This window comes from Ceratotherium simum, chromosome 17 (genome assembly GCF_057802395.1).
Source record: "Ceratotherium simum simum isolate JZ-2026a chromosome 17, ASM5780239v1, whole genome shotgun sequence".
Classification (NCBI taxonomy): domain Eukaryota; kingdom Metazoa; phylum Chordata; class Mammalia; order Perissodactyla; family Rhinocerotidae; genus Ceratotherium; species Ceratotherium simum.
Genome location: NC_141916.1, coordinates 79052 through 91952, shown reverse-complemented (window position 1 = coordinate 91952; position 12901 = coordinate 79052).

Genomic DNA, 12901 nt, shown 5'->3' with positions numbered 1-12901 from the left:
AAAATTTGAGAAACAGGAGTCTGTCAAAACCATTGAGTTGTGGAAGGAATTTTGATTATTTTTTTTTACAGAGAGAGATGTGTCATGTTTATATGCTAAAGAAAATGCTGATTGAATGAGCATACATGAAGGTTAAATTTTATATAGAAGCAAAGTGATACATACATAGTGAGGAAGCTTCTTAATATAGGTGATGTGGTGTATTTATCAAATGCACAAAACAATAGCAAAGGACAGATTCATTCATTCAGATATTTACTGAGCCCCATTATATTCCAGGCATTACGCTAGGTGCTGGGTGAAATAAATAATCATATACCACATGTTGATTGGTGTTAAGAAAAAGGGTGAGGCTAGAGAGTCATGGGGATGGTGTTTTAGAAAGGTCGGTCATAGAAGGACTCTGAAGTGAACTTTGAGCAGCAAACTAGGTGTAGGGTGGAGGTCAGTAATCGTCCTGGACAAGACTAGGCAAGGCACAGGTTGGTTGTGGTCAAATCAAGAATTCAGTTTTGAATATGTTAAATTTGAGACACCTATTAGATATCTAAGTAGAATAGGCAGTTGCATGTATGAGTCTTGACTTCAAGAAAGAGTTTGTGGTTGGAAAATTTGAGAGTCCTCAGCATACAGATGCAATTTAAAGCTGTGGGATTGGATGGGATATGGGAATACCTAGGATGTTGAGGAAGATAGAAGTTGAGGACTGAGCCCAACTTTTAGAGTTTGGGAAGATGAGTGATGATCCAGCAAAGGACAGGGAGAAGAAATAGACAATGATGTAGGAGGAATATGAACACTGTTTTGTTCTGGAGACCAAGTGAAGAAAATGTTTAAAGAAAGAGGGAGTAATGAACTGCATCAAATGCTAATGAGTGGTTCAGCAAGTTGTAGTCAGCAATAGCATGGTTTTTGTGGATGGGAAAGGTCCAGTAGAGGGAGGGAAATAGATGATGCAAAAGAGAGGAGGGAGAATTGCAGAACAAAGACTTTGAGTAGGCAAGAAGAGGTGAGATCCAATGCTCAAAAGGGCTGGCCTTAGTTAAGAACACTGTCAGTTTGGTCAAACAGGAGTTTATGCATGTGTGCACACTCACATATTTTCACTGGTTATAGCCCCGTGCACCCACTGCTTTCACAGCTGTCACTTTTACAGAATTACATTCGTAAAGCTCGCTTTCTCCCAGGGATTTAAGCAGAGTAATGGGAGGGCACTGTTAATGATGCTTGTTTGCAGTTCAGTGCCCATCTCCGTGATCCACTTTACCTCACTGGCACTGGACTCCTGACGGTGAAATAAACGGAGGGCATAGTTTAGTGTTTTCCACAAGCACGACACAACTGCCCTAGGTGTAGTAGGGGGTAGGGGGTGCTATATGTTTCACCTCAACCATTAGAAACCTCCCCAAGGTACTGAGCCGGCTTAGTCGCTGTTACTCTTTGAAGTTGCTCTTTTAAGTCTCTTTGAAGTGTCAAGGTTGTGTGGAGATTAATAAAAGAAACCTTAACTAGATTAGAGTAGGGAGCTCTCACCCCCATCACACATAGTCAATTACACCAAACAGGAAGAGACTGACTTACATCTCCTGCAGGAAGTACAACTACTGTATTACTGAAGAAAGATTTTTTTCCCCCACCTGGGAACAGCCCAGCCAATGAAAAACACCACAGCTCAGCCAATGAGAAGCTGTTGCTGCTCTGAACTGTTACTTTCCCCCAATGGACTTTCATTTAGAACAGGCCCTCTCGTGCTCTCTCCCTTTTCTCTATAAAAGCAGCTCCCCTCCTTTGTTCTCTGGATTTGCCTATGGTTTGCCACAGCATGCACATCTTGAATTGCAATTCTTTTGGCTATTCTTGGATAAACTCATTTTGAGGTAAAATAACAGGCAAATTTGCTTTTTAAGTTGACAGAATAACTTTGTTACTTCGGATTCTGAAGTATTTCAATGAGAAGGATCTTGATCATCCCCCCATGTATGAGACTGTACCTTATTTATTTCAGTTATATTGCTAGCGCCTAAGTATAGTGTGTCCGTTAGAGTGGCAAAGCAGTAAAAGTTTGATTTTAAGAAGATGGAAAAATGACGATTACTGTCACTACAAGTCAAATATCCTCAGAGTGAGGTGGGCGTGAAGTTAGCTTCATACCTTCTGCCTTCATTGCCACAAGTGGAGTCCAATAAGTGACGTATGTGTGTATGTGAACACTAGACACTGTGTCATCGATAGCATGAAGGCAAGCAGTGGAAACAGTGAGAGGGACAAGCGAGAGGGCGGGGGGGGGGGAGTTAGGGAGCGCAGCTGTACTAATTTATTTTAAATGCATTTGCTTGCTGCCTCTAGCTTCTAGGAGGCTAATGTGGACAATGGACTAAAATCCCCTCCCTAGTATTTGTCACTAAGTACCAAAATGGGCGTGACTCAGTGTACAGGGCACCTGCTTTTGTGAGCCCTGCAAGCGGATATTCCTGGAATCCTCCCCTGACTCCTGGAGGGCTCAGGAGGGTCCTCCAGTTCCCGCTTGCTTTGGGGGAATCCTCCTGCTGCAAGGCTGCTTCCTGGACTTGGGGGGCCTGCTGGGCCTGCGGACAGCGCTGCGCGTGCGCCAGGGAGAGGCCTGGTTTATCAGGCGCTGCAGATGCTTTTACTCTTCCTTCTCCCGCCTCCCCCCAGCACGCCTCGCCCCCCTCCCACCCCCAGCGCCCCGCATCCGCCCCGCCTCCTCCCTCCCACACCCACCCCTCCCTTGACCCCGGATTCTCCGTTGACAGTGGAGACGCTGCCGCGCCGTGTGTCCAGAGCAGGGAACAGGGAGGCTCGAGGAAGCGGGGGTGTGTGTGTTTGCGGAGGGGTGGGGGAGAGGGGATCACCGCCGAGCAATAGTGGCGGCGGCGGCAATAGCAAGCACGAGCCGAGCGACCCTCGGAGAGGCAGTAGAATGGCCTCCTTCGGGGGAGCAGCAGCCTGCGGCCCTCTGAGGGCGGCGCGTAAAGGCAGGACGCTGAAGGCGGGGTGGCGGGGGCGGGGCCTCTGTGGGCTTGGTGCGCGGCCCTGGTGGTGGGGCGGGGCCTCGGAGGGGCTGGGCGGAGGAGCGGGGCTCAGGGTGGGCATAGCCTTGGAGGGATGGGCTGAGGGGCGGGGTCTCAGGGCGGGGCAGGGCCTTGGAGGGGTGGGGCCGAGGGGCGGGGTCTCAGCGGGGACGGGACGAGGGGCGGGGTCTCGGTGGGGCGGGGCGGAGGGGCGGGGTCTCAGCGGGGACGGGACAGAAGGGGCCGGGTCTCTGTGTGGGGCGGGGCCGAGGGGCGGGCTCTCGGTGGCAGGGGCGGGGTCCCGGGGCAGGGCGGGTCTGAGGGGTGTGGCCTCGATGGCAGGGGCGGGCTGAGGGGCGGGGTCTCTGGGTGGGGCGGGGCTGAGGGGCGGGGCCTCTGGGTGGGGCGGGCTGGGGGCGGGGTCTCTGGGTGGGGCGGGGCTGAGGGGCGGGGTCTCGGCGTCCGGCCCGCCAGCCGCGAAGACTGCCCCGGCGGTTGGCTGCTCCTGCGGGCTCTTCAGGACGAGCCCGGGCCGTAAGCATGGGGGCGTGCGGCGGCCGCAGCGAGGTGAGTGTGGTGGCCCGGAGGGGCTGGAGCCAGCCTCGGTTCCTCAGGAGCCTGGCTGCGGAGAGAGGAGGGGCGTGGAGCCGGCCCCCTGGGCAGCGGGGACGAGCTGGGCCGCGCCAGGCCGTGACGGAGTTTCCTCACTTTGTGACCTGAAGGGCCGGGGGCCGCGCGTCCCGCTTTCTCTGCGGCGTCGTGTGCCCGCCTGGACCTCTGGGGACAGCTGAGCCCGGCGCAGCACACACTGCCCGGCGAGCGGGTGGCGCCCCTCGGTGGCGGCCCCGCGGCCCCGGCCGTCCGGTTCTGTGGGCCCGCCGGGTTCCCCGCGGCCGGTCTGGTCACTTAGCCTAATACCCTCAAGGTCCATCCATGTTGTCACAAATGGCAAGATTTCATTCTTTTTTATGGCTGAGTAGTATTCCATTGTTTATATTATGTCACATCTTTGTTCATCCTTGAATCCACACTTAGGTTGTTTTCACATCTTGGATATTGTAAATAATGCTGCTATGAACATAGGGGTGCATGTATCTTTTCAAATTGGTGTTTTCATTTTCTTTGGACAAATATCCAGAAGTGGGGTTGCTGGATCCTGTGGTGGTTCTATTTTTAGTTTTTTGAGGAACCTCTATAGTGTTTTCCATAGTGGCTGCACCAGTTTGCATTTCCAGCAGTAGTGCACAAGGGTGCCTTTCCCTCCACATCCTTGCCTACACTTATTTCTTGTCTTTTTGGTGATAGCCGTTGTAACAGGTGTGAGGTGATAGCTCACTGTGGTTTTGATTTGCATTTCCCTGGTGATTAGTGATGTTGAGCATCTTTTCATGTGCCTGTTGGCCATCTGTATGTCTTCTTTGGAAAAATGTCTATTCAGATCCTCTGCCCATTTTTTAAAATCAGATTGTTTTTTGTTATTGAGTTGTATGAGTTCTTTATATATTTTGGATATGAACCCCTAATTGGATATATGATTTGAAAATATTTTCTCCCATTCAGTAGGTTGCCTTTTCATTTTTGTTGATTATTTCCTTTGCTGTGCAGAAACGTTTTCATTTGATGTAATCCAGCTTATTTATTTTTGCTTTTGTTGCCTTTGCTTTTGGAGTCAGATCCAAAAAAAATGATTACCAAGACCGATTTCAAGGAGCTTACCGCATGTTTTCTTCCAGGAATTTTGTGGTTTCAGGTCTTACATTAAAGTCTTTAATCCATTTTGAGTTAATTTTTATGTATAGTGTAAGATAGTCTAATTTCATTCTTTCACATGTGGCTGTCCAGTTTTCCCAGCACCATTTATTGAAGAAACTGTCTTTTCCCCATTGTATATTCTTGCCTCCTTTGTCATAAATTAATCGACCATATATGCATGGGTTTATTTCTGGGCTCTCTATTCTGTTCTGTTGATCTATGTATATGTTTTTATGCCAGTAGCATACTGTTTTGATTACCATAGCTTTGTAAAATAGTTTGAAATCAGGGAGCATGATGCTTCCAGCTTTGTTCTTCTTTCTCAAGATTGCTTTGGCTATTCTGGGTCTTTTGTGGTTCCATACAAATTTTAGGACTGTTTGTTCTAATTCTGTGAAAAATGCCATTGGAATTTTGATAGGGTTACACTCTGAGAAGTACATTGTTAGGTGATTTTGTCTCTGTGTGAACACCGTAGAGTGTATTTACACAAACCTAGATGGTATAGGCTATTACATACCTAGGCTATGTGGTACTAGCCTTATGGGACCAGCATCATATATGCTGTCTGTCATTGACTGAAATGTCATTGTGCAGTGCATGACTGTAGATAGGTCTTGTTTTTTAATCCATTCACCTACTCTATGTCTTTTGATTGGAAGATTTAGTCCATTTACATTTAAAGTAATTATTGATTAGGTATGTACTTATTCCCATTTTGTTAGTTGTTTTCTTGCTGTTTTTTAGTTCCTCTCTGTTCCTTTCTTTTTCTCTTGGTTTCTTCCCTTGTGGTTTGATGACTTTCTTTAGTGTTATGCTTAGATTTCTTTCTCATTACCTTTTGTATGTCTACTATAGGTTTTTGCTTTGTGGTTACTGTGAGGCTCACATATAACAGCCTATATATATAACAGTTTATTTTAAGTTGATGGCAAGTTAAGTTTGAACACATTCTAAAATTCTACGTTTTTACTCCCTCCCACATTTTGTATTTTTGATGTCACATTTTACATCTTTTTATGTATCCTTTAATTATTGTAGTTATAGTTATTTTTACTACTTTTGTCTTTTAACCTTCATACTAGCTTTATAATTGATTAATCCATTACCTTTACTATACATTTACCTTTACTAGTGAGATTTTTACTTTCATATGTTTTCTTGTTACTAATTAGTGCACCTTCTTTTCAGCCTCGAGAACTTCCTTTAATATTTCTTATAAGGCTGGTTCAGTGGTGATGAACTCCTTTAGCTTTTGCTTGTCTGGAAAACTCTTTATCTCTCCTTCAATTCAGAATGACAACCTTGCTGGGTAGAGTATTCTTGGTTGGATGTTTTTTTCTTTCAGCACTTTGGATATATCATGCCACGTCCTTCTGGCCTGCAAAGTTTCTACTGAAAAATCTGCTGATAATCTAATGGGGGTTCCCTTGTATGTAACAAGTTGTTTTTCTCTTACTACTTTTAAGATTCTCTCTTTATCTTTTGACATTTTAATTATAATGTGTCTTGGTGTGGATCTCTTTGGGTTCACCTTATTTGGAACTCTCTATGCTTCCTGCCTCTGGATGTCTGTTTCCTTCCCCAGGTTAGGGAAGTTTTCAGCCATTATTTCCTCAAATAAATTTCATGCCCCTTTCTCTCTCTCTTCTCTTTCTGAGACCCCTATAATGCAAATGTTGTTCTACTTGATGTTGTTTCATAGGTCTCTTAAGCTATCTTCACTTTTTTTAAATTCTTTTTTCTTTTTGCTGCTCTGATTGAGTTCCTCTCCCCTGTCTTCGAGTTCACCGATCCTTTCTTGTGATGCATCTAGTCTGATGTTGAACCCGTCTAATGTATTTTTCAGTTTGTTTATTGTATTCTTCAGCTCTGTGACTTCTGTTTGGTACTTTCTTATATACTTTATTTCTTTATGGAAGTTCTCACTGTGTTCATCCATTCTTCTTCTAAGTTTGGTGAGCAAATTTATGACCATTACTTTGAACTCTTTATCAGGTAAATTACTTATCTTCATTTCATTAAGATTTTTTTCTATGGGGTTTTATTTTGTTCTTTCATTTGGAACATATTTCTGTGTTTACTCATTTTGCTTGACTCTCTGTGTATGTTTCTACATATTAGGTGAAACAGCTACCTCTCCCAGTCTTGAAGGAGTGACCTTGTGTAGGAGGATGAACCTTATCGTTAAACCTTGCCCTAGCTCTTGGTTGCCTCTCAAACCTTTGTGATTGTCTAAGCAGCCTGATTTATTCTTTTTTAAACATTTTTTATTATTTATTTATTTATTTGCCAGGAAAGATTTGCCCTGAGCTAACATCTGTTGCCAATCTTCCTCTCTCTTTCACTTTTTTTTTTCCTCCCCAAAGCCCCAGTAAATTGTTGTATATTCTAGTTGTAGGTCCTTCTAGTTCTTCTATGTGAGCCACCACCACAGCATGGCTACTGACAGACGAGTGGTGTGGTTCCATGCCCAGGAACCAAACCTGGCCCACCGAAATGGTGTGCATCAAACTTTGGCCACTAGGCCATCAGGCTGTTCCCAGCCTGATTTATTCTTTTTCTTTTTGCTGAGGAAGATTAGCCCTGAGCTAACATCTGTTGTCAGTCTTCCTCGTTTTTTGCTTGAGGAAGATTAGCTCTGAGCTAACATCTGTGGCAGTCTTCCTCCACTTTTTATATGTAGGTCACCACCACAGCATGGCTTGATGAGTGGTGTAGGCCTACACCCAGGATCCTAACCCGCAAACCCGGGCTGCTGAAGTGAAATGTGCAGAACTTAACCAGTATGGAACTTAACCAGTATGCCACGGGGCAGGCCCCTGATTTATTCTTGATGTGTCCCAGTGGTTGAGAGTGTGCCAAGACCTGTGAGTGTTCCAAAGGGAAGGATCTCAGTCACCATCTAGTTTCATGCTGATTGGAAGCCAGACCCTCAGGTAGCAGCTTTTAAAGTATGAAAAGGACTGTCTCTCCAATTGTTATAGTCCCATGGGACCCAGGAACTCAAGCCCCCCTGGCCACCAGAGCCAGGCGATCAAGGGGTGTCCCCTATGTGGACTGTGCATGCCTGCCGGCTTTAGCAAAGCAGCGAGAGAGTGCAGGGCTGGGGCGTGCCCTATGGCTTTAGAGAGGCATCAGGACAGCACAGGGTCAGGTTGCACCCACCAGCTTTAGCAAGGCAGTGGTAGAGTGTAGGGCTGGGGCATGCCTGCCAGATTTAGGAGGGTAATGGGAGAGTGCTATGACTGTGCATGCCCACCAGCACTAGCAAGGGAGAGGGAGAGTGCAAAAGTGGAGCCCACATTCCCAACGCCTTCATCCCCAGAGAGTTCCAATAGGCCACTCTCCCTCCGGCGGATGCTTTAAGATTACCTAATCTGCTTCACGTATGGTTTAGGTGCTTTTCAAACTACTGCTTTTGCACTGGGTCCTGGGACAAGTGAGTCTGTACATGAGCTCTTTAAGAGAAGAATCTCTGTTCCATACAGGTCTTTGTGTCTCCTGGACATAAGCCCCATTGGTTTTCAAAGCCAGATGTTTTGGGGGCCTCTCTGGTGTCAGAAAGGAAAGCTAACAGATCAGTGCACTGAAACTACATCTCCACCCAGGACCCCTTATGTGGCATCGTCTCCTGTAGGACAAACAAGCAAGAGTGAGGCCCTCACTCTCGGGGTCATCACCTTCCGCCCTGGGGGAGCAAGGTCAGTTTCAACGATAAAGCCTAGCCCAGAGAGGAAGTCCAGGACCTTGGACAGCATCCAGGCACTGGGGACCTCTCCATGGACTGTCACAGATACAGTTGCCCGCTTACATGTCACCGGTTTGCCCAAGGTCAGTTCTATAGAGAGGACACTTTCTTCCTTAGCAACAACCACTGCAACAGGCTCTACCCATCATTCTGCAACTTTCACTGGAACCAGTCTGCTGGCCACCTTACCCTCCTCTTAGATAAAATCACTGAGGTCAGCATAAGACTAAAAGCGTTAAGTCCAGAGGACATAACTACATCTGCTCCCATTGCAATTTTTCCTGATCACCAGGAGGTGAGCACCACATTCCCTGAGATTTCAGGTACAAACCCAACTCCCCAAAGCCCCAAAATAACTGCATTCCCTGTTTCCATTACTTTTTCTGAGAAGCCAAGCACACAGACTGATGTAAATGGCTCCCCTCCCACTTTTATGCCTGATGTGTCCACCTTGGACTTGGTCATTAGAAGATCTATGTCTTCAGATTCTATAACAGGTTCAATTCATGTGGGAACCACAAGATCCCAAGAACTCTCCTCAGGCCTAATGATAGCTCATCCATCTCATTACTGTCATCCCCTGCAGGGGCCATGACAGGTGGGGTCACACTACCCCGAATAGTCAGTAGCACTGAAGTGTTTATCACAGGGAAACTTTTGCTCACCAGCAGAAAGCCAGAACAGAGTCTGTGCTGCCTCCCTCCGTGACTTTTACAACTTCAAGACAGAAGTCCTCAGTGACAGTTACTCTTCCTGGAGAGACCACATCCACAGCCTAATGGCTCCTATATTGGAGATGACAGATTCATCCATCTCTAGAAGTGAGGTGCAGACAACCTCAACCACATTACTGACCACAGAGATGGCAGCAGTCTCTTCCATCTCACTGGGTACCATCAATGAGTTCCCTCACTTTCCTGGCCTGCTCCACATCTTGTGACCACAAGCATGTAATCTGGGAACACTATGCCTCCAATTTTGATCAATAGCTCACATGATAGACTGTCCACTTCCAAGACCACCACAGACATATAGACAAATTCTTCAACAGTTGCAGCAGTGACCACTCATTAGTCTATCACTTTTGGCTCTGAACCATGTTCCTCTCTTCCCACATACTCAGAGTCACACAAGACCATTTCTTCAATGGTTACTGCATCCACTATGGAGACCATCAACATGTCTCAATCATTCTCCATTTACACTGTGTCTATCAAGACTGGGGAAGAACCTGTTTTCACTCAAACTTCTGGACTGAGGGAGACCAGTAGTTCCCAGGACACCAGCTTAGCCACACACAGAAGCACAGTCCTTTCTCAAGTGTCCAGTGCTGCTGCTACTGAGGTCACCAGGACTGAGTTCACATCTTCTGACAGACTATCCAGCCCAGGCCCTACTCAGTCCTTGAGAACACCCAGTGTGTCCAAAAGAACCAGCACCAACTGTTCTGCCTCCTCTCCCATGATAGAATCTTCACACATTACCTTAACCACATCAACAGGTGTCTCTAGGGCTATACCTGGGGGTGTCCTTATTCTGGACAAAACAACCACAGCTTTCTGAAAAGGGACATTCCTGGCTTTGACTTAGAGCTTTCCACTCTCAGAGATGTCTGTGAGCAGAGGTCGAGAGACTCTGTCATGAAGAAGCCCTTCCTCTGAAGAAGAAACCAGATTTCTGTCTTCCATACTGTCTTTCCCCAGCTTAATCTCACCTTCCTCCAGTTCCTCTGAAGCAAGGGAACCCAGAGTACTCACCTCACCTCCTCTTACCTCAGGACTGACACCATCCATATCATTCACAGGCATTCAATCCCAGAAAACCCTAGCTTTCCCAGGCACTGGTTCCCCAGACGATTCCGGGACAGAAGTCATCTTCTCTAGCAGGACATCCATCCCTGGCCCTGCTTAATCTACAGTGTCACCAGACATTCCCACAGGAATCATCACCAGGAACCATCACAAAATGACCATTGTCACCCAAACGGGTCCCGCTGGGGCTACATCACAGGGTACACTTAGCTTGGACACATCAACCACAGACTCCTGGGCAGGGACTCACTTGGCTATAAATCAGAGTTTTACACTGATCAGAGATGACTACTCTCATGAGCAGAGGTCCTAAGGTTATGTCATGGACATACCCACCCTCTGTGGAAGAACCAGCTCTCCATCTTCCCTGGTGCCTTTACCTGCCATGACATCACCTTCCCCTGTTTCCTCCAGGTTACCAGGAAGTAGCCCCTCCTCTCCTACTCCTGTGACCTGTGACCTGGCCTGGTGAAGACCACAGACATGTTGGGCACAAGCTTGGACCCTTTGACCAGTTCACTTCCAAGTTTGAACAGTACCACAGTTGAGATACTAGCCACTTCTAAAGCCTCCATAGATACAGAGAAAATGCATCCTTTCGCAAACACAGCAGAGACCGCTGTGGGAACCAGCGCTTCTGGACATGGACTATGTTCCTTTGTCTTAATCCACTCTGAGCCATCCAGAACGACATATCCAATGGGTACTGCCTTCTCCATGGAGGAGACCACTATGTCCACATGCCTCCTTTGAGACCACAAGATTTGAGACAGAGCCACTTTCCCATCTCACTCCTGGACTGAAGGAGACAAGCATAGACCTGGACTCCAGCTCAGCTACACCCACAAACACACTTTCTTCTCCTTTGTCCACTCATCTTTTGAAGACCGATGTCACCTCTTCTGTGAAAATATCTGTCCCAGACCAGCCTCCACCTTTGCAGTATACTGAAATTTCCAGTGGAAACAGTCACCTGCTTTTATGCTTCTTTCTCTGTTACAGGTTCTACTGGGGTAAACTCCTTACCAGAAGGCAAGCTTTCCGTACCTGTATCAGAAAGCACAGATATGCTGTCTTGGTTGAGATCATTTTGGCTGACACATTGATGCCTTCTCTGTCAGAAGCCCTGGCTTTCTTTTCCACTTCTGGATTTGCAAGTGCCAGCTCACTTGCCTTTCCAGCCAGTCCATGTTCTAGGACAGAATCAGGCCCTGGGGATACTACTATGTCCACCATTGCAGACAGCCTACCTTCGTCAGCTTCAACACCATTCCCTTCTTTAATCTTCACTATCACTGACTCTTCAACAAGCCCAGCCCCCCATGGGATTACTTCCTCATCAGCGTACAGTGGACACCCCCCACGGGATTACTTCCTCACCCCACGTACAGTGGGTGCCAGCCTTGAGGCAGAGAGCAGCACTGCTGAAGCACCCTTGGTTATGGTTGGTATTTTGGAGCCTTGGACCCAACCAGTTAGGTTGGGGTGCATCTTTATTGCCCATTATGGATACCAGAATAACAGAGAGTGTTGACTTAGGAACAGTGACAAGTTCTCAAGTTCTTCCACACTAAACACAGTTGACAAGTAAGGACCCACAGTTCCTAAACTCCCATTATTTGGGGCTCATAGGAAATGGCTCCTTTCCTGAGAGGTAAAAAGGAGTTAATTAGGAGTTTATTATCACACCAGAAATTTTTTTAGGAAACATTTGTTGATCTATCTTCAGTTCCAGGTACAGGGATAGGAACTGGAGACACAAAGATAAATAAGGAAATAGTTGAATAGTTACAGTTCCATGCTAGATGTTCTAACATTACTACTAACGATGATGATGATGATAACAATAACAACAAACTTTGCAGAGCACTTATTCTGACAAGCGCTGTTTTATCAAGTTATTTAATTCTCATTGGAACACAATTTGAAGAAGGGACTATTATAAGCTCATTTTACGGATGAGTAAACTGATGGAGAGAGAGGTTAAGTAATTTGCTCACGATCATAAAGCTGGTAAGTGATAAGAACTCAGACTACATGGCACTAGGAATCCATGCTCTTGACCATTAGGCTAGGCAGGAATGGTCAGAGAGATAGGAAGAAAAGCAAGAGATTCTGGCATCACAGAAGCTGTAGAAGGGGAGCATTTTAGGAAGGAGGAATGGTCAGTTCTTCCACATGCTACAGAATAGCCAAATTGAAATGAGGTGAGAAGTTCTTTGACAACATGCAGATCCTCAGGGATTCTAGTGAAGGGAGCATTGGTGAGTTGTAGAGGACTAGAACAAAGGATAATATAATACATAGATACAGGGGAGGGATTCCCCCTTTGAGTTGAGCATGTTTCTATAGTGAGAACAGAGTCAAAAGCAAGGGAAAGGTGAAAGAAAAAGGTGAATGAATGAAAATTGAGGGAACAAAGTATCTACAGATGTAGGAGGGGCCCAGGGCCTAGGAGGAGAAACACCACCTCCAAAAGGTCAGTAGATGAGGCAAGGAAACCTTGGGGATTCCATTCCTCTGAAAAGTTGAATTTGGCCCTAGATTTCATTCTG